This window comes from Sphaerodactylus townsendi, linkage group LG01 (genome assembly GCF_021028975.2).
Source record: "Sphaerodactylus townsendi isolate TG3544 linkage group LG01, MPM_Stown_v2.3, whole genome shotgun sequence".
In the NCBI taxonomy this organism is placed as follows: Eukaryota; Metazoa; Chordata; class Lepidosauria; order Squamata; family Sphaerodactylidae; genus Sphaerodactylus; species Sphaerodactylus townsendi.
In genome coordinates, this window is record NC_059425.1 from 146,930,231 (window position 1) to 146,951,621 (window position 21,391).

Consider the following 21,391-nt stretch of genomic DNA (forward strand, 5'->3'; position numbering starts at 1 on the left):
AAGCATTTCAATGTATTTTGAACTACCAGAATTCAGAGATTTTTGGCTAGTCCAGAGATCTGAACTTTTTAATGCACTGAATTGTGAGGTCCGTTGAGACCTCTTTGACTGGAATTTCAGTATCCTCCTACCTCAAAGGCTGGAGAATTTCTAAGTATGGGGATGGGCTGAACAATTGGGATCTTGCAACATCCATTCTTGGTGTTGCAGGGTAAAAGATCTCTTTATGATGAGCTCTTCCTAATTTGCTTGCTTAATAAAATTAAAATAATAAATTATTCAATCCTATTATTATTCAAATACAGTATTTTCCAATTATTCAACAAATATATATTTTAAGTGTAGTCTTCCCTTTCTAATCTTTAACCAAGCCTTGTTACACTGATAAGTTGTGTTTATAATTAAAATTGAAAACAGCTCCAACAGGAAGGAAATTGTTTGCGGAGAGGTGGTAAAATTGATATTTTTAATTTGAGAAGAGCACTGAATTTATTTTAATAATGCAATCAAACAAGGATTGGCTCCTAGTTTTGCAAGAGGCACATTTAAAGATTAGCACTCCTACTTCAAGAACAAACCCCTGCAAAGCAATTTGTGCTTATTTTAATTATGACTTGACATCATTAAAAATATATCACCTTCCTGACCATACAATTCAGACCATGTATACTTAATATATGTTGTATTATCAATCATGCATTACAAATAACTTCGTATATTTAACTGTGTTTCAGCCACAGCCTTATAAAAATATTGTGCATATGAAAATACTTCCCATGCCATTCATGCTGATACAAAGTTTGGAATGAACAATTTCAGTTCTCAATTGTGCAGTGTTTTGACACTACCATTTAACTGTGTAGATTTTGTTTTTACTTTTGTTGAAACCTGTGACTGAGAGTCATAAATGTGAACTGGCTCTTAGGCATAAACAAACAAACAAACAAACTTAACTGTTCTGGAAAGGATAGTAGTTGTTTCTGAGGGCCAAACTTTGAGAGCTGGGGCTGCATGTGAAGCCCCAATGGGGCAAATAAAACCCCCAGGGCTATTTTAATTTGGGAGAATGGCTAGGGGAAAAGGCTGAAGATCCCCATCCATCACATGCTATAGTCCAAATTCCAGGTGGACACACCACACACTTGGGAACTGAGTTCCCCAGAACTGTGACATATAACAGACTTGGGTCAGGGAAATTCAGTCATGACATTAAAGAAATCATATAGCTTGGTCTTCATGAGTCTGTGATTTATGGTTACCAGCAAAAGTCCCTCTAAGTACCCCCCCCCCCCGCCCCCGGTGCTGTGTGGAATTTTGAAAATGCTGCTTGGAACTGAGCCACCTGGGAGAGCTCCCCCTGCCAGGCACATCCTTTTCTATGGTGTACCAGTGTGGTGGCTGTGCAGCCACATAGCTTAAAGGGAACACTGGTTACCAGCAAAAGCCTTTGTTATAATCCTCAGTATTAGAGACCACTTTGATTTGCACAGCCACAGGCTAGTTAACTGAAGTCCTGTGCAAGTGTTCTGTATACATGAAAGAAGGTCTGATGACACCTCTCCATACACTTGAGCTCTGTGTGATAGAACCTGAGCAAACATTATTTTGTCACATATTTATTAAGATCCTAACTTAACTGAATTCAAAGGGTCATTTCAGCACGGTCCAAATATCTCAAGTTGAGCAAGGGAAATATCCTGGTTTGGCCAACAAGTTTGCACGGTTCCCGGTACTAAAGCAGCTGTGTCCCGCGATATTTCCCTCATCTTGGGTTTTTCAAAAATTGCGAAAACTGCACAGCAGGTGTAAAGATGGGAGCCAGCAATTCAAACGGCAAGGCGGAGAAGTTCATTCAAGCTGCCACCCCCCAAAAACAGCTAATCAGAACACAGGACTACCGGGGATGTTCATGCATATGTGGATATGCTTGTGGTGTAAATACAAAAAGACTCGGGCTAGTGTGAAACAAAAAGGAGTATTTCCTCCCAGTCTTCACTCGATTCCTTCACAGAAACAGGAAGCCATGTGAAAGGAGAAACTGGGATAAAATAGACCTGGATTGTACAATATTGATTGTAATTCGATATAATTGTGCTGTGCAGAAACGGCCAAAGAGATGTCAGTATAAATGGAGCACATGTTTTGTTGCTGGTGTCAAAGGTGATATCCAAAGAACTGTGCAACTAAATTTGTGTGGTGAATGATGTGAAATATGTATGTATGTATGTATGTATGTATGTATGTATGTACATACGTACGTACGTACGTATGTACGTACGTATTTATTTATTTATTGGATTTATAAGCTGCCTCACCCCCGAAGGGCTCGAGGCGGCTCACAATATGGTTGTTCTCTTAAGACAGCAAATCAACAAATCAGTACAAAAATACTTAACCCATTAAAACATAAGCAGAAGTTACAAAAATAATACAGACTAAAACAACAGATGTTGTTAAAAACAGCTGTTAAAAACAGGCGCCCAATCTAAAGGCCAGCAAAGGGAGGGGGTAGGTGGGACCCAAGATGGAATGAGGGCCCAACCAGGATGGAAAACAGGCAGCCTCAGTCTCAGTGGGGGGCGGCAGAACCGCGGCCAGGCCCCTCCCCAAGGCCGGGTGGAATAGCTCTGTCTTACAGGCTATCAACATATCAACATTTATCACACTTATCAATATCAACACTTATCACATGGCCAATTGCTTTTAAAAATCAGGGTTATTTCAAAAGCTGTTTGTTATATGACATGGATAGAGCAGTCTCCTCTGCCATTAAAGAGGCAGCAAAACTGGCTTTCGGGGACAATTCTTTTGGCAATATGCCTTCAATGAGGCGATCTTTCTAAGCCCAGCTAATTTTTCTTGTAGCACAGCTATAGCAGTAGCATGGTCCCAGCATAACAACACAGTTGTGCTCTATGTCTATTCTGCTCAGTTAATTTCTTTTGACCTTGTGTAGTGGCAAGACTTGTTCATTTCCCAGCTTAGTTTCTTGGGATCATACACAGTTCTACAAAGAGATGGCAGGGAATAAGTGAAATCCCACATATTATTTATGCTTTTCCCCAGCTACATATCAGCATTTTTATGACATCTTGTGAATGCAGAGCAGAGACTGCCTATTTCACTTACTGTCTTATACTCTGAATTTGTTTCCTTTTCACTTCTGGTGTCTTCTTGTGGCTAGCCCTGATTTCCAGTGGGTTGCAGCCAGCAGGTCACAGCAGGTGAAAAAAGTATAAAAACTTGCTGGGTGAGGTTTCAGAATTCTGTGGTACAGTTGAGGAAAGGTTTAGAATTCTCCTCATGCTGCTTCAGATCTGTAGGAACAATGATTACAAAATAAAATTTGATCACCAGAGTTATTGAGACTATACATGAGAGATCAATTTCTTTTGGCTGTTCTTTTTGAAAACTAGTCATTTCTTACCACTGCTTCCTAAAATACCCCAACTTCTATCCATTATTGTATTTGTGTTTATGTCATATATATGCAAGCTCATCGCATGAGGGAAATGATGAAGGAGGGAAATACCAGGTCACAGTGCTTGTGTCCCTTGATGAAAAGATCAGAATTTCCAAAATTGCTTTATTTGAACCTTGCTTTAGATAATGGGATCCAAGATTGCTCTGGTTCTTGCAGGGGTGGGGGAGGGAGCCTGCTTCAGCACACTCCCACCCCAAAGGCACAAATGGCAGAAGGAGGGCCTGTATGGCAAACTCCAGGAAAGTGGTCTGGCAGGCCAAGGCTAGGTCTGCAACCTCTCCACTCTTTAAAATAACTGCAAGTAGGCATTTGACCCCATTACCCCTTCTCTAGGCATTTTAAAGTACACACACTGCACTTAACATGTGCTTTGGATGTAATTGAAAAACATGTCTATTTTGTATTCTTGTAACCATACCTAGAGCCCTTCAGTTTAATTTTTCTCAAGATCTCTAGAACACTACCAGGTGAACCTAATTACAGCCATTATTTTGGTTTTTTGCAATGTGATTTAAGGAGTGCTCAGACATTGAAGGGACTATTTCCATGAGCACTCAGGGCAGTTATGTATCTGTACATCTTATATGAAAGCCCAGATTATAATCTAAAGTGTTCAAAATGACTTCTTGTGGGATGATTGTGATACAACCGCAAAAAAGAGGGGGATATTTTTTACATTAAACTGATTGAGAGGCAACACAGAAATTCTTGTCGTTTACATTGCCATGTGCTTTAAAAAACATAATTTTTATGACAGTCTTCAATGAAGCTTTCAAAAATACACACTTTGTAGAATCAAATGATCACTTAGAGTGGAATGATTGGTATCCCTTTGGAATGAAAATGAGCACCCAACTGATTTGTGCTTATTTGTAGCCTGCCTTTCCCGGCCCTATTTCCACATCAGCACAGCTAAAAGCCTCAAATGGAAGATAACTATGTTTCTGAAGTCCGTTTCAAGTGTAAATCCTTATAGTTTTAAAAGCACATTCATGGCTATTAAAACTGCTATTTTGTGAAAATTACATTTATTACCTTCTTGGTTTGGTCTTATCAGAGGAATAACTTTTTTACCACCTGACTGAACATTTGACATTTTGAAAGGTAAGTGCTGCTGGGCTGTGTCATAAATAACATCTTGAGGCCAGTACAATGGTATTAAAATCTAAGCAGAAGGATTGGAACAACAGCAGCAGCAACAGGAAAATCACCTCAGTTCAAGGACAAAAATAAAGAGACATTTTATTCAAAACCAAATCTTTCTGTAGCTTTTGCTAGCAACAGGAATTTCAGGGGAGATTTGTCTGCACCAGTGGGGATCAAATCGCCTGCCATGACTCTGAAGGGTCCCATCAATAAAATTTGACATGTTGCTGATTGCTCCATTAAATCACTACTATAGTCTTGAATTGTCTCATCAGGTCAGATGACTCCTTCACATGCACCAAAGACTGAAGATGGTAAACAGCTTTTCAAATATTTTTGATTGAAGCCTTTCCAAATAAAAACTATGTTCTATACTGGATGGGCCTAATGGACCATAACACTTGGTCCTAATAACAAGACATTTGGGGGCAGGTACTGCATTCTGGTAGGCTTGCTAGCGGCTGACTGGCTCATGTTTCATCAAAAGCTGTACTGAAGGGGAGTTTGCACAATCAGTTTATATTATTGAAAGGCTGTGTATAGGACAGACAGACAGACAGACAGACAGACAGACAGACAGAGAGTGAGAGTGAGAGAGAGAACACACCATTGTAGAAGCCCTGTTCCCATGTTACTGTGGGTGCTTGTACATACTGGCTGTATTTAAGTATATTGGCTTGTAAGGAAGAATCAATGCGTGTTCATTTTGTTAATGAAACCAAGGTGCTAAATGTGGGATTTATGTTGGATAAATGTGGGATTTGCATCACATGAACAGTTGCACATGCTTTGTATGTAACACGAAAATTAGTCCACACACATATAAAGAAAACTGAAGTGTTTACTGTACAAGAATTGTACACGTATTCACTGTAACTTGTGAGCAGTGCTGGAGACTAAAGAATTTATCTTAATGAGCAAAGGATAGAAAAAACAACTCCCGGTGGTAGATTTCAACATTGTCAACACAAAAAATGCCTGTCTGCAATGAGATATGTTACAGATGGCAGGACGCAGCATGACTGATGCATTTGTTCAGTCTCTAGGAAGCAGAACTACATATAAGCAAACACACCTTATGGGAAAGACAAAACAAACAACCCATAAGGCCTTGGAGACAAAAAAAAATCTAAAACACTATGGTAGCAGAAAGTTTCATTAAATTATACATATGTAATACAGCTAAGAATTACTTACATTGACAATATGTTGTGGCTTGGCCTGAAATCTACTTGAAGTACTGTACTGGCAATATAGGAATCGTAGTATTACATCGGTATGGAGTTAATATGGGCCTTATACTAGAATCAGCAGCCCAGTGGAGAACCTATATAGTCTCTCTTCCCAAATTGTAGTAAACAAGAGTCCATTCCACACAGCACAAAAAAGATGGCTGGGGGACATCTTCAAAAGAGGCAATTTCTTCTTTTTACTCTGCACACCCAAAATAAGACACCCTGGGGAGTCTTAAAAAAAAGTTGCCTCTCACGTTGTTCTGAACAGCACAGGCATCAGAGGAGAAAAGAGGATTTTTTTCCACCCAACCATTTAGGTCTCAGGTCACTTTCCCCCTCAGCTTGGCTTGACATTTTATGTGCTGATTCAAGGATTCTCCCTGCCTCCATTTGCTGAAGGTTGCCACAGGACATTTACCCTGCAGGCTCTGATCCTGGGGACGTTTTCAGCCCAAAGAGTACATAGTTATATTCAGCTCGTCCCTCCGATTCCAGGAATATATAGTTTTCCTATTTTTTTTTGGAGGAGCTGTATTCAAAGATACATAAACACAAATATAAGAATCTTAGCCACTTGGAAGGTGGGTCTACCACCCATTGAAAAACACTGGGTAGACCTGCCCTCTGTGGACTGTCTTGGTTTTTTCCTTATTACACAGAAAAAGCAAGACAGTCTGTGGAGAGCAGGTCTACCCAATGCTTTTCAATGGGTGACAGACCATTTTCTACAGATAGGCGCCCAGCTGCTGCCTCCAAAGATGCTTCCCAGTGGTGTGGGAAAGCTGGAAAAGTCAAACAGTCTCCCCACCTTTAAGAAGAAGAGGAAGAAGAAGAAGAGTTTGGATTTATATCCCCCCTTTCTCTCCTGCAGGAGACTCAAAGGGGCTTACAATCTCCTTGCCCTTCCTCCCTCACAACAAACACCCTGTGAGGTAGGTGGGGCTGAGAGAGCTGCGAGAAGCTGTGACTAGCCCAAGGTCACCCAGCTGGCGTGTGTGGGAGTGTACAGGCTAATCTGAATTCCCCAGATAAGTCTCCACAGCTCAGGTGGCAGAGCGGGGAATCAAACCCGGTTCCTCCAGATTAGATACACGAGCTCTTAACCTCCTACGCTACTGCTGCTCCTACGCCACTGCTTCTGAGTAATAAGAAAAAAAGAGGGCAGGTCTACCCAGTGCTTTTCAATGGGTGGTAGACCCACCTTCCAAGTGGCTAAGATTCTTATATTCGTGTTTATGTGAAGAAGTCTCTATAGGCCTCAATGGACTTACACCAGCCAAAATTCTGGCTTAAGTCCTAACTGTGGCCTGCCAGCGTTAACATTGGCAAAGGCCAGAAAGGCCCTTGTCTGCCTTCGCTGAAATGGCAGGGGTTCTGGTAAGGCATTCAGTGCAGCATTCCAGTGCCAGGCAGGAGATGCAGCAGCTATATGCTGGCACGATCACCCATCCACTGGGGTAAGTGCCCCAGGCAGGACAAATCTGCCAGAGCAACCATTCACCACTCCCACAGGTGGATTTGGCGCCCCCCAATGGAGTTCAAAGTGATATTTAATGTTCACATTAACCTTAACTTTGTCAAACCACAAACAGCCACGCCAAATTTCAAATCATGTTCTTCCAACTCCAATAGCCTTCTGTTTCTCAATGGCCCTTTCCGTACTGGCCAATAAAAGAGGGGGAAGGTGGGTTACATGAACCCTCCCTCACCCTGGCCCCTTCGCACAGCTGGCTGATCCATGGACACCCAGCACGTTGGCTGCAGTGCGCGCCTTCACACAAAGTCGCTTTCCTCCCCCCTTCCCTACCTGGCTTTTTTGTATGGACCAGGGGTAGGGAACCTGCGGCTCTCCAGATGTTCAGGAACTACAATTCCCATCAGCCCCTACCAGCATGGCCAATTGGCCCGTAGCAGGCAGAAAACTGATGGGGAATTATCAGTTCATTTCAGGCTCCTGGTATCAGACAATCCCCCAGGTCACAAGATGGCCCATTTCCCCTGCATGGCTCTGCAGATGGGAGCCATGGAAGGGGTTGTTGAGAATCGTGTTATGTGCTATGGTTTTGTTTTAACACAGCTCACAGCCGCGGCCACTCACAGCCGCATTAAAACAAAATATTCAAAACAACATAACGCGATTGTTAAAAAAACCCAGGTTGAGGGGGGTGGAAATGTGGATTGGATCAGTGTTAGGATCAGGATCCATGTGAAGTTCTCCCCCAACCCGGGTTTTTTACTGGGTTTACCCCGGTTTAATTGGCCCATGCGGAAAGGGCCAATAATACTCATTCTTTGTTCCAAGCTAAGCAACAAGCAGCAAAATATAATTTCAAATCAGCTACACCCAAACTTCTTTTTTTTGTATCTTGCAATGCCTTATATTTAACTCTCATTTTTTTCACTTACCATATACATTTATATATATCCTTGTGGCATTGTTTAAATAATGTATCAGTTGTCAAAACAGGTATTGTCTGAAACAAAAATAACATTCTGGGTAAAACAGTAATCTTAATCATAGATATTCACCCCAACAAAGACAATTGCCATTTATCCCATCTTGACATATCTTTTTTAACTTCATTCCCACATCTTAACATAATTATTTTGAAATAACATACAGTTCTTATTTGTCAAAGAAATACCCAGATATTTTACCTTCTTTTCAACCTTAAAACATGTTTTATTCATCAAATCTGTTTGATCGTATATTTTAATGTTTCTGTTGACATCCTTGTTTTTTGTATATTAATCTTAAAACCTGTTACTGCACTGAATTTTTCCAGTTTTGCCATTAATAATTCTGTTCTATTCAAGGTATTAATTAGTACTAGATCAGTGATGGCGAACCTATGGCATGGGTGCCAGAGGTGGCACTCGGAGCCCTCTCTGTGGGCACGCACACACAGGGTTCATCATGTGGGGGGCAGAAAATCACACCCACACACATCTAGGCTGGCCTGGGCCACTGAGCACAATGTGTGAGCACTGGGGTGAGCAGGGAGGACTTGGCTGGCGGACCTGGTGCCTGTGCTCCAGGTGGCTGCTGCCTGAGGAGGGAGCATAGAGGAGGCAGAGATGCTAGAGAGGCACAGAGCAGTGTGCGTGGGACTTGCTGGAGGCTAGAGCAGGCTGGCCCCTGCTCAAGCGGGTGGGGTGGAGGAAGAAGGAGCCAACCGTTTTTTTCTAAACTAAAACCTCAGCATTCATGTTAAATTGCCGGGTTGGCACTTTGTGATAAATAAGTGAGGTTTGGGTTGCAATTTGGGCACTCGGTCTCAAAAAGGTTCGCCATCACTGTACTAGATCATCTGTAAAGACTTAATTTATAAGTTTCATTTTTGATCTTCATACCTGTAATCCTCTCATCTTGTCTTATATCTATTTAGTTCAATCTCCATTAACAATCAATTGTGCTATCTGTGGAATATCGATTGATTTTATCCATTTTATAAAGTTGTCAACATATCTTCCAGAACTTTAAACAGAAAATTTCAGTTCAGGTTGTAAAATGCCTTCTCCTCATCTAAGAAGATCAGTACAGCTTGTATTTCATTATGCTTTCCCCAAATATCCAACAGGCCCCTTCCCTTGCAGCCCTGAAATGCATGCCACTTTCAATCCACGCACCATTGTTTTGCAAGTGGGATGCCGTATTACCACGGCTGCAGGGTGCACTGAAAGTGGATTAAAATGCATTATTCTGCATGTGCGGAAGGAGCCATAGTTCCAATATTATCCCTTAATTGCTTTTTAGGTAAAAACCCACATTAATCTTCATAAATACATTTTTGCAAAATTATTTTCAACCCTTTCTTGTTTGAAATCAAATTTTGTTCTTTAAGTATTTATGTTTTATTATCCTCTTTCCATGCCCTTATGTAACCTCAGCTTGTGGGTTCTGTGGGGCAAAACTTGGAAGAAGTTTGCAACAACTAAATTTTTAAACAAAGTGGTTTGGTTTCTTTAACATATGACAATTATCAAATATTAACATTTAACTGAACACTTCAAGCTCCTGTTCAAGTTTCATTCCAAGTCCTTCTAATTACAGTCTGATAATGTGGAGATCCATTCTTAACTGTTGTTTGGCTCTTGGAGACTCCAGAGGTTTGATGAACTGGTTTAGAGATGTTAGAAGATTCCTGAGAAAAACTCTCATTGTTTACCTTCATAAAAGCCAAGAAATAATAAATTTTAACATTTACAATATAGAAAGAAAAAAACCCCTCCCTTCCCACTTATTCCCAACAACATTGCAGTTACCTTAAACAAGGTGTTAAGGGCTTATACAAATCAATCAAGGTCCCAGCCTGGTACCCTCATTTTATAAGCACCTCCAAGCTCATGGGTTGCTGCAGATTCTGCTTCTTTTCAGACTCCACCCCTTTCTGGGTCATCCCATTCTTAACGTAGCATAGGGGTTACTCTTAGCAAACTACCTTCCTGTAAAATAGAATTCATTGTATTTTGTAATGGTTGTTCAATTTCATCCTCAAACCGCTTTGTGACCTGAGGCCCTGACGGTTTGTCACCAACCCAAAAGTGTTGCTGATCTTGTCAAACCGAAAGAGTGGGTATTCTCGTCCAGATTTATTTAGATCCTTCCTAAGATCTTATTTTTCTGCACTGAGAAGAAGTGATGGCACTGAAGGCTGCTTGGATATTATATCATCTTATTATTTAACCTTTTGTAATTAAATACATCTTTTACATTTGTGAAGAGCTCTTGAGTTTAAACCTGATTTGGTCCTTTAGCCCTAATCCCAAATTTTGGGAGTGATGAAACAGTAGCTTGACTGTGGCTATTCATTGGTGAGTAAAAAGCATTTGACACTGGTTCAGAAGCTTAATTCTTTCACACAGGAAAATTACAGCAATGTATCTTGCGTTGAATGATTAAAAATAGATACCAGGCCAAATGAAACTGGACACTCATTTTTCTGCTTCTGCCCCCCTCCTAATACCCCACCAAATCTTGACACAGTTTTCTTACTGGAAACAGAAATAATAGAGATCTAACTCTAGTTTTCTGCCTAATATTCTCCTTACTATGCTGGAAGGATGCAGACCCAGTGAGACCTCTTCTGCCTGCCTTCTCTCTTCTCACACTGACTTCTGCCTTTATTTCCTTGTCTGAGGAGGTCTCAGGAGGCTAACTCAGGACACTAGGCCATCAGGGCAAAACTTTCTTGCACATCTCCTCCCTTTCTATCTCCATGATAAACAGGCTAAAGACTTATTTAAAAAAGTGGAAGTGGGAATTCATGTAGGATCATGGAACACTTCTGAGAGGAGCATATTTTATATGCAAATGTTATAAACAAACATACAGTACTGAAAAGTAAATCTGTCATGCTACATTAGATCTGAGGGTTACATCACATGGGATATTCTTCTACACAGGGATTAGCTCCATGTGAAAAAAAATATGTGTGAAATGCCTTGATGGAATTATAGTCACATGGCATTATAGTCATAAGCACATCTAAGAGCTTTGGTTGTTTGTGGAGCTTTTTATTTAAAGATTCTGATCTTATTTATATTTTAGTTGATTTGATTTTCACTCAAAGTTTGATGCCGATATTTGCATCATGTTGCATCTGCTATATTCTCTCTAAGGAATTACTCCATCACTATTGCCTGGAGCCGTCCTCTAGATAGGATATTGGAATTATGAGCCAACTGTGGAAATATTATAAATTGTATAGGAACGGTAATATTTTAGTAAGATTTTAATGAAATTTATGGTTTTAAATTTATATTTATGTATAAGTTATATATCGTTGTATTATTATTTTGCTACAAGTCTCACTGAGGCTGGTTCACTGTGGGAAAGTGAGATATAAATTAAATTTTCACTCATTCCTTCATTCATTGACTCACTCACTCATTCACTTTGGTTTCTCAATTCTTGTGTATCAGTGTTTGATGGATGTTAAATGACATACGATGTAAACAATTAAAAAGATAGTGGCAGTGTTTCATTTTGACATCTGAACAGCAAAGTCTGTGCCTGATATCATAGGCTGTTTCCACATGGGCGAATAACAGAACCCCAGGGACGTGAAAAACGCTGTCCCTGGGGTGGCATTCACACAGCAGGCACTGCTGCAATGCAACAGCACTGTCCTCGCAACACCCAAGCGGCGCAAAGACGCCACTGTTGAACCTCACTCCAAGAGCGAGGTTTTTCAACAGTGCCGTCTTCCACCTGCTGCTGTGTGAACAGCAGCGGGTGGAAGGCGCCATCCCTTATCTTTTTCTGCCTACCTGTCTGGCCTGTGAATGATTCCATGTTTTGGTCCATCGATAAGCATGATTTGCTAAAAGGAGTGATTTCTAAATCTTCAGCACCGCCAAAGTAATTGTAAACTTCTGATAGTATATATTCTTCATTTACCGCCTGTGGCTCATCATCAGTTATTGGCCACAAAATGGAACATAGCCATATCTGAAGCACTCATCTTAAAATAGTAATTTAAGGTCTCAGTTTTAATAATAATGAAGAAGAATCCATGCATCATTTTCAGCCTTCAGATTTTGGCTCCGCCTTCACTACCTGCCATCCGAACGCTCCCTTATCTCATTGACACTACAGGACACACAGGCTAAACCCTGGTTCTCTCTAATCGAGAGAAAGATTATTTCCATCAGCCTGCCTATTGAATCACTCTATCTAATGTCCTGTTCAGAAGTATACAATAGGCTCAGAGATCGGCTTTTAGATCTAGAATTTGCAAATTTACATCTAGCAGCCAAACGAACCTGCTCTCCAACAAAACTCTTAATTCCATTTGAGCAGTATGGCCTACTACCTCCATACTTTAATGAACCCACACACAAGGAGAGCCCTTACCATTGCGTGATTTAACGTTATGCCCTCTGCCCTATTAAACGGTAGGTTCTGTAATTTAGAAAAATCTGCAAGGCTATGCAGTTGCAAACGTAATGTGGTTGAAACCCTGACTCACCAACTCTTGCACTGCACCAGATTTGATAACATCAGATCTAAATATACTAACTGACATTTTTTCTTCCAATCTGGGCTGTCTGAGCTGACTAGGTTATCTCTATTGTTAAAAAACTCGGACCCTGGTCTTTGTGAAGAGGTCGCCAACTTCACTGTGGAGATAGTTGAGAGTTCTCAGTAGAATGTACTTGTTGTGCTCCCCGTGGGGCCTTTTTATCTATCATGTATTCATGTATTTTAGCTCCCTGATTCCATCATCATTTTACTTTAGGCTAAATGCCAATAAAGGCTTATGTATGTATGTATGTATGTATGTATGTATGTATGTATGTATGTATGTATGTATGTATGTATGTATGTATGTATGTATGTATGTTTCATTTTCAGCAAAACATCACTGTGAAATGTGAAGAAATTTGCTTGGGTTTGAAAAAGTCAGGGTGGAAAACAGACAACAAAGCTATAATGGAAAATATATTCTTTTTTAAAAAAAATCTGATTCTGTCCCATGTATTACGCTAAAATTTATCATATGTTCCTTTTCAATCAGTATTTCTTTTTACATGTTCTCAAATGAAGAAAATAAGTATCCTTTAATATGTAAAATCCCTATTATCGATTTTTTCAAACTTGCTTATTTTAGCGTTAAGGTTCATTGTTTTCCTAATTTAGTTTTCTATCAAAAATAGAGGTGTTTTCCTATTCACTTCCATAGGTGGTTGATTTAATTATGCTTTTCCAATATTTACTTGATGCAAACACATCAGAACTGCCTGGCACTGCTGGATGCCAGATGATTTTTGTTTCCCCTTCACTTTTTTTCTCTAGAGGTAAGCAGATTTTTTTCATTAGTTTTCTTACAAATATTGGTTTGATGTGGATTTCACCCCCCTCATTTGACTTTCATAAACCTCCATCCACCCCTGCAGTTTCATTTTCCTTTATTTGTACCTTGTGTGTTTCTATTTTACAGTGCAGTTATCTTTGTTAATTGGATATTGTTTTTCAGTTTCAGGCTCTGCTACCTTGTGTAAATACAGCAGCCGTTTACTCAACTGAGCTGAGAACAAGTATGATTAAAACTTAGAGCAATTTCTAAATGTAGCATACTCTTCTGATTTAGATAAGGTAGATGCTTAGAAAAGATTATGGAAGAGGGAACATTGTTATAGGATGCTGTAACTTCGCAACCAATTCAGAATTATTTGACAACTTCAGGAATCATGATCACAGAAGAGGAGAATAATTTTAACTCTCTTACTCTTTGTACACCTGTGCAGAGGCGTAGCTTCAAGGGGACGGAGGGGTGTGTGATGCACCGGGCGTCCATCCCTGTGGGGGTGTGGCAAGGGCGTCCGGGGGCGTTCCGGGTCGGGATGGGGGCGGAGGATGCACCAGTTCACCGGGCCCTTTCCCCCCTTGCTACACCTCTGCTCCTGTGGTCAGTATTCTGACAGCACAAATAGATTTTTTCCAAATGTCAAGTAGTGGTGATAGCAACTAGAATGACAGTACAGGTGGTGGGTCATGACATATCCAGATAGTGGGTGGATTGTGGCAGTGGGTATTTGAATTTTTTTGAGTATTTTTAAAAGAGGACAAAAAAAGGACACAATGGAAAAAATGAGAAACTGAGTTTCTATGGCTAAAGAAAAATGTGTACAATCTCTGCAACTACCTGTACCTCTTTACAAGTGTAACTACTGTTTAGTTGTGCAAACAAGCTTGAAGTCCCGCTATGGAAAACTGTCTGTTGCAGATAGTTTCTCAGAAAGAACTGCAAGTTCACTACCACAACCAAGTGGTGATTGAGACAGTGACCTTGAAATAAGGTCAAATATAGTAAAGATTTGACTGTAGTATCTTCTGAGGTGTTCTGCTGGCACTTCTCCCTTATGTTCTTGCACTTTGCCCTCTTAATAGAAAGCAGATAATATATAAAACTGGCTTTTTAAAAAATGAAAGCTTAAAAAGAGGAAAGCCAGCGTTATGCATGTTTCATTCATTTGGAAAAGCTGCAAGGATGTCAGTGTATGATGTCATCAAAGATTCTGGAACTAGATATGTCAAGGGACACCTGAAAGAGCTATTTGAAGGTCTCCCATAGATCAACAGACACTGATACTGTGCAGGCTGGGTGGGGCCAGTTTGTTTCCATGGCAACACCAGCACTAAAAAGGTTCAAAGGCTGGGAGTCAAGCTGCTAAACAGTCAGCAAAGTCCAAACACAGATGGGACAGACAAGTGGGAGAGTCTAGAAAGCAGGGTCAAGCAAGCCAGATAGTCATGCTCCAAGAAACATACACACCAGAAGAGAGTAGGCAAAATCTGAGGTCATTACAAGCCAGTCCAAAGTCAAAGCAGAGAAATGGAAGGAGTGTCAGGGAAACAGCACGTTGCATCCGTGGCTTCAGCTTTTACTGCAACTCATTATATTCATCTGGGCTGCTTGCTTTGGAAGGCTGCCATAAAGACTCAGGACCTGCAACCACGCTGAGTGTCTTCTCTCCTTCAAAGCCAGTCTCAGTTTCTACCTGCATCACGTATGGAGAATCAGAATTGCTGGCATCTTGCCCAGTACTCTTGATAAGCTCCGAGCCAGGAGCCTGTAAATCTCCCTACAGCAGATTTTGTTAGGATTTGCAAGTGTCTGTCACAATCCTGACTAGAAGGGTTTAACTATGTGCATGTTAATTAGGTACTGAGGTCACAGTTCATTGATTAAGTCATTGGCTAGTTAACCCTTGCATAGGTGAGACTTGGCACGTAGGTCAGAGGTGATAAAGTTATCTGTGTTCCTTTGTCTCACACACGTGCTCAGAAGTTCTTTGTTGGGATTCACGCAAGGTGTATTCCGGCCTTGCTCATAGGCACCATGAGTAAAGTAATCCTGTTAGTGCTAGGAGAGAAAACTGTTCTTTGTTTTATTCCATGTAACCCTTTTTTACCCTTATTAGTAAGTAAACTGTTTTTATATAACCACAGCAATTGTCTCTGGGTCGATCATTTTTCTCTGCTAACAATCAAACAATCAAATTATCTAACAGATTTGCCTCTGTGAGATTCAACTAAGTCTTCATCTGATGAACTCTCAGCTACAGCAGCAGGGTGGGGCATGATGACAGATACTGTATTAGAAACATCAGAATCAGAGGTCATCATTTGGTGAAACAAATGGGCAGATATGATTAACAGTAAAACTTGAATAATCTCACTTTCAAACTTTCATAAAAAATAATTTGCATCCCCCTACATAAGATCTCTTGTCAGTGTTCCAATAGCTGCAGCCTATCCAGTTTTGTAATACAACTTATTATTGACTGAAATATCTTCAAAATGTGTCAGGTCTTCTTGAAGCTGTCCTGAATCTGGCCTGTGTCTGGACAGGAAACAACTGTGTAGACCCATGTATGCTGTCTTGGGCTTTATAGAGCAAAGATGGGATAACGCTGTAAATAACATGAACATAAGACTAACAGCCCCATTCAAACAGCAAGGTGCCCAGATTGAGCATTATGCCTATGCCAGCCCACGACTCCCGAGGGGACTTTCTGGCAGTGTGCAGAGGCTAAAAATGCAAATAAGCCTCCCTGTCATGCCCCCACAGAGCCTTTGGTTATTTCCCCTTTAAGACTATTCCCCCATAGTCATTATGGTTTTGCCTTATTGTTAAGTCTTCCTTGGGAGGGTATTTTAATTAGTCCCTGCCCCTTTAAGACTTTTCCCAGTAGGCAATTTCCTCTCCTTACCCAGCATCCCCTGTTTTTAGTTAGTCAGTCAGTCTCACTGAGGTGCAAAGGGAAGCTGGGGTCCCTTAATATTCGTGATGTTCATGTGTCCATATTGTGGTCCAAAGAGGAGTCCATATGTTCATATGGTGGTCTAAAGAGAGCAAGCCAAGTTAATCAGCACCCAGAGCAAAGACCAACATCAACAGAGTAATGAGGAAGCAAGAGACAGTGATTCATCTGAAAGCAGCCAGAAAAGAACACAGTCTGAAGCTCCCATCATCATGAAGACAAGCAAGTAACCCCGTTAGTTAGAGCCAGGGAGGAGTTAGAATCTTCTCTCTCTCTGTTAATAAAGCTATTATTAGAACTGTTAAGACTGGCTTGTGTCTCGACCTTTCTGTCTCAGCCGAGAACAGGGCACCTCCAACAGAGTCACGGGGGGGGGGGGGGGGCAGAACACTCCCTTTGCCAGAAAGCCCACATAGAGTTTAATAGATTTACACCACCAAAAATGTGGCATAAGTTGGCAGCCCCAGCTGTAGTCACAACGGGGTCAATGCCAGGAGGAAGCTGACTACAGTCTGTTGCTTCCCTACCCTTACCCATGGGCTGCTCCCACTATGCCTGTGGCGGCAGCAGAGGACTCAGGGATGCTGGCATAGAGCTCAGTGCCACATTCCTCTGCCAGAGAAGGCTTCTGCACCTGCATGCAGTCGGATCTGCCCCTCCACTGGGGAACATGCCCCAGGGAGGGCAAATCTGCTGGCACAACCCTGTGCTGCCCCCAACAACAGATTCATCCCCCTTTGGATGGGGCCAAAGGGGGATGTAGTATCTTAGCTGCTTCACTGTGGGTTGGATATAGACTAAATTGCAATTTCCACCCATTTTCCTTCCCACTGCAGACCCCCCTTTAATTTTTTTCCATAAAAGAACTTGATTAATATTGCAACATACAGATAACAGTACATTTGACATCTTTATATAGAATTTATTACTTACAATTCTAATAATTTCTGTGTTAAGTTTATATTACAGTGATTTTACGATATATCTTAGTCTTGTTTTCCTCTACATTTTTTATCAGAAGTTTCTCTTAAGTTTTCCCTTTTTGTTTTAATTCTCATTTAAGCTTCTAGCATAAAACATTCTATTATTCCTGAAATTCCAAACTTGATCTGTTATGTATATAAAACGTTAGATTTGCCTCAGCCGCAGAAGGCGCAGAAGGCCGTTGCTTTCACATCCTGCATGTGAGCTCCCAAAGGCACCTGGTGGGCCACTGCAAGTAGTAGAGAGCTGGACTAGATGGACTCTGGTCTGATCCAGCTGGCTTGTTCTTATGTTCTTATGTTCTTATGCCATGACAGCATATTCAGTTAATTTGTTTTTCCATTCTTTTAGATATGGGCATTTATCTGCTTTCAATTTTGCTGCAAATATTCTTTCATCTATCATCATATATTTGAATAGTTCATTATATATTTTTGGTATATGACTTGGTAGTATATTTAATAACATACTTCTAGGTCCATCATAAACTTAATTTTTAAAATCTTTTGCATGTCATCATGGATCTGTATTCAATATTTTCTTGCTTTCTTACATGACCACCACATATGATAAAAGGATGCATGCAGTGCTGGGATTCAAGTAATTTAACAACTGGTTGTTTACAAGCACCATTTTAACAACCAGTTCTGCCGAAGTGGTGCGAACCTGCTGAATCCCACCACTGGATGCATCCATGTTTTGGCATTTCTAGCAATTATTGCTGCAGTTGCTATTTGTTTTTAATATATTTTTGGGTGAAATATATAATCTGTAGAACATTAAGTTAAGGTCTGCCTCTGGGAGGGGTAGATGGTGGTCTGAATTTTTGGAGGGAGAAGGCATATTAAAAGGAGAATCTGACTGGTGTGGAACAATCTGGATATATTAGAACCTGTGCATGCAAGTGGGTCTCATCTGGTCCAAGTCATTCCTTCACAATGAGGGAAAATGACTGCAAACTGTTTGTCAAAGGCTGTGGAAGTCTGAGGGTCTTTCCCCACTTACCGTAAGCCCCGCGCTACTCTCCTCATGTAGTGCGGGGTCCCGGGGAACTCTCCACGACAGGGGCGGTGACGGTGCAGCCACCCCAAAGCTGCCGCTGTCGCGCCCCCTCAGCGAGCGGCATCCCTGGCGCTGGATAAAACGGCGCCTTTTGATGGCCTCACTGAGAGCAGCACGCGGCATAGGGGGGATCAGGGTGAGTGGGGAAACGCCCTGAGATAAATTAATTTTCTCAAGGAGAGGTCCCTAAATGAGTCCTCACTGAAAATTGTCACTGTGAAGTGAAATATCACTTGATGTTTCTGTAAAATACTGAGTTTAATGGCATAAACGTTTTTTTTCAGACTGTAATTTGTGAGGAAGAAAATATTTACTTCAGTGCCTGCTGCAATGCTACTCTGTTTTGTAACCTGTTTGCTCTGCCCTGTGACTACTTCTGCATTTGAACATGCATTGCTGAAGGCTTTCATGGCCGGAATCAACTGGCTTTTGTAGGTTTGCTGGGCTTTGTGGCCATGTTCTAGTAGCTTTGGCTCCTAACATGTCACCTGGAGGCAAAATGTTAGGAGCGAAAATAACCAGAACACAGCCACACAGGCCAGAAAACCAACAACAGCCATTTGAACCATTATGAAAAGAATTACAAAACACTATTGCTATTCTTTTTTAAAAGTCTGCCTCATGACTCTCAGTGATCTGAAAGAAATATAAAACTTACCTTACAATAGGGATTTATCTTATTTTATCATAAGTATACCCTGCCCATCCCTGGTCTGGATGGCTTACATTCCATAAAACAGTACATGAAAACATTAAAATAGCATTAAAACCCACTATTGTGCACCATCAAAAACAACAACAACCTTACATACACTATAATAGAATACTGCCTTAGAGGAAAAGATAAGATTTATAACATGACTAAATTCCTCTGACATTATAGGAGGCCAATACATCCTGTCTAAAGTCAATTCATAAAGCAACAGCAAGTCAAGAGAAAATCTGTCTCTTTATACCTCCCATAGAACATCCCAGTGCTATAATTAGAGTATCAAAGAAATCTGAACATTGAGGTGAGTTTTGCACCCAGTTGTAACTATAACAGCAGGAGTGAGGCATCCAGCAGCCTCTGGTACAATGCCTCATTTAAAATAGCTTCATGGTCATGGAAGCCACGAAGTCCTCTGACAGCAGAAGCTGCGCAAATGTCAATTATCAAGAAAGGAGCTTGTTAAAATAACAGATGAGAAAAGATCAGCATTGGCAGGTAAAACTGGATGACAACAACTTATCTGCAATGTGCATTCAATACTCCATGGGGGGACATTACTGGGTTGTGCAGATTAGCCATGATTAAATGTGCCAGAGAAATATTTTAGAGAAAGAGTAATGAGACGTTTGTTGAGATGTGATCATTTGCCAAAGCTGATGAGCCTAAGGATAATAGTATTCTTTTAGAAAGGTAATGCAGGGAGGAATAGAGAATGCTACATTTAATGAAGATAATATTCAGAGCAAAGAAGTGGAGTGAGAGAGCTTGCGTATGAGGAATGAACTGGCGTTAAAGTAATTAGACTAAGATCAAGCAAGAGTTACCAAGAACAATGATATCTCAGATTACAGCCTCTTTTTCTTAAAAAAAATATCATGGGTGTAATGGAGCAGGCAAACAGAAGTACATCACCTCTTGGAGTCATGCAAAACACTTTGAAGGACATGTGCTGCAACCCTGACTAGCAGCTCTGCATTTTTATGGGATCATCAAGAAAAGAAAGTTGTGACAATATATTGTGAAAAGCTTTCACAACTGGAATCAGTTGATTGTTGTGAGTTTTCTTGGTTGTCTGACAGTGGTCTGGTAGTTTTTGTGCCTCACACCCTTGGGCCATCTGGAGAACTGATGTCTGTAGTATACTGGGCTGATGTCTGTGGCATACTGGGCTTAAATGGCATCTGGAAGCATGACAGCCTACCCACGCCCCCTCCCCCATCCCAACTCCCCATGCTTCAGTTACAGGAGTCAGCAGGAAGGCCTGAGGACAACACTGGCCTGCAGGAAGGTTGAGAGGGGGCGGGGCTCGGTGGCAGGCGGCTCGGGCGCATACTGTTTTGTCATGGGGGAGGGCACCTTGTGCCCCCATGTAACAAAATGGCATGCACCTGGACTCATGGGATATCACATGTCCCCATCAGTGGTACACCACTGTCTAAAGATCAAACATAATTCTGGCAGATCTTCAGGCACTACATGGAGGCTGCACTAGATCAGCCTTCCTCCTAAACTTGCTGCATTTCAGCAAGTCTGGGAAGCAGAAAAGCTTGCATGATGGGTAATTAGAAAAGCCCACCTTACATCTGTTCAGCTAGAGTCAGCTTCTGATTTCCCCTGCCCTTTAAAGAGCTAAACTTCATCAGCAGATCATAAGCTGACTCCTAGTTTATCCATCTTCAGCTGGAAGTTGACTTCTGATGGTTACAAGTGCCCTGGTTCTTCCAATATACAGTTTGTGAACAGTACTTCAATTAATTGGCTGCTGGTGGGTAGGAAGTATGTCAAACTGACAGGTGTTCAAGCATCCCCATCTCCTATTAGCAGCCCTGCCTAAAAAGGAGTTATGTTGTACGAAAATTGCTTTTAGAAACTGCATAAAATTTTGGGACATTTATGATTTGAATCAGTATTTCTCTGTTTGCATCCAGGGGCCTGAGGCAAGGTGAGGCAGGGACAGCAAGCACAGTCACAGCTATTGATCAGACAAAGTTGAGC

At 41.2% G+C, this 21,391-nt stretch overlaps 1 long non-coding RNA gene across 1 annotated transcript in view; it reads right to left on the bottom strand.

The window, feature by feature from the left end:
* Positions 1–10,201: 10,201 nt before the first annotated feature.
* LOC125439473 overlaps positions 10,202–21,391 on the bottom strand; it is a 71,076-nt gene continuing 59,886 nt past the window's right edge. Inside the window, exon 3 of the long non-coding RNA XR_007245535.1 lies at positions 10,202–10,311. This is a non-coding gene — a long non-coding RNA (uncharacterized LOC125439473). The remainder of the gene's footprint in view (positions 10,312–21,391) is intronic.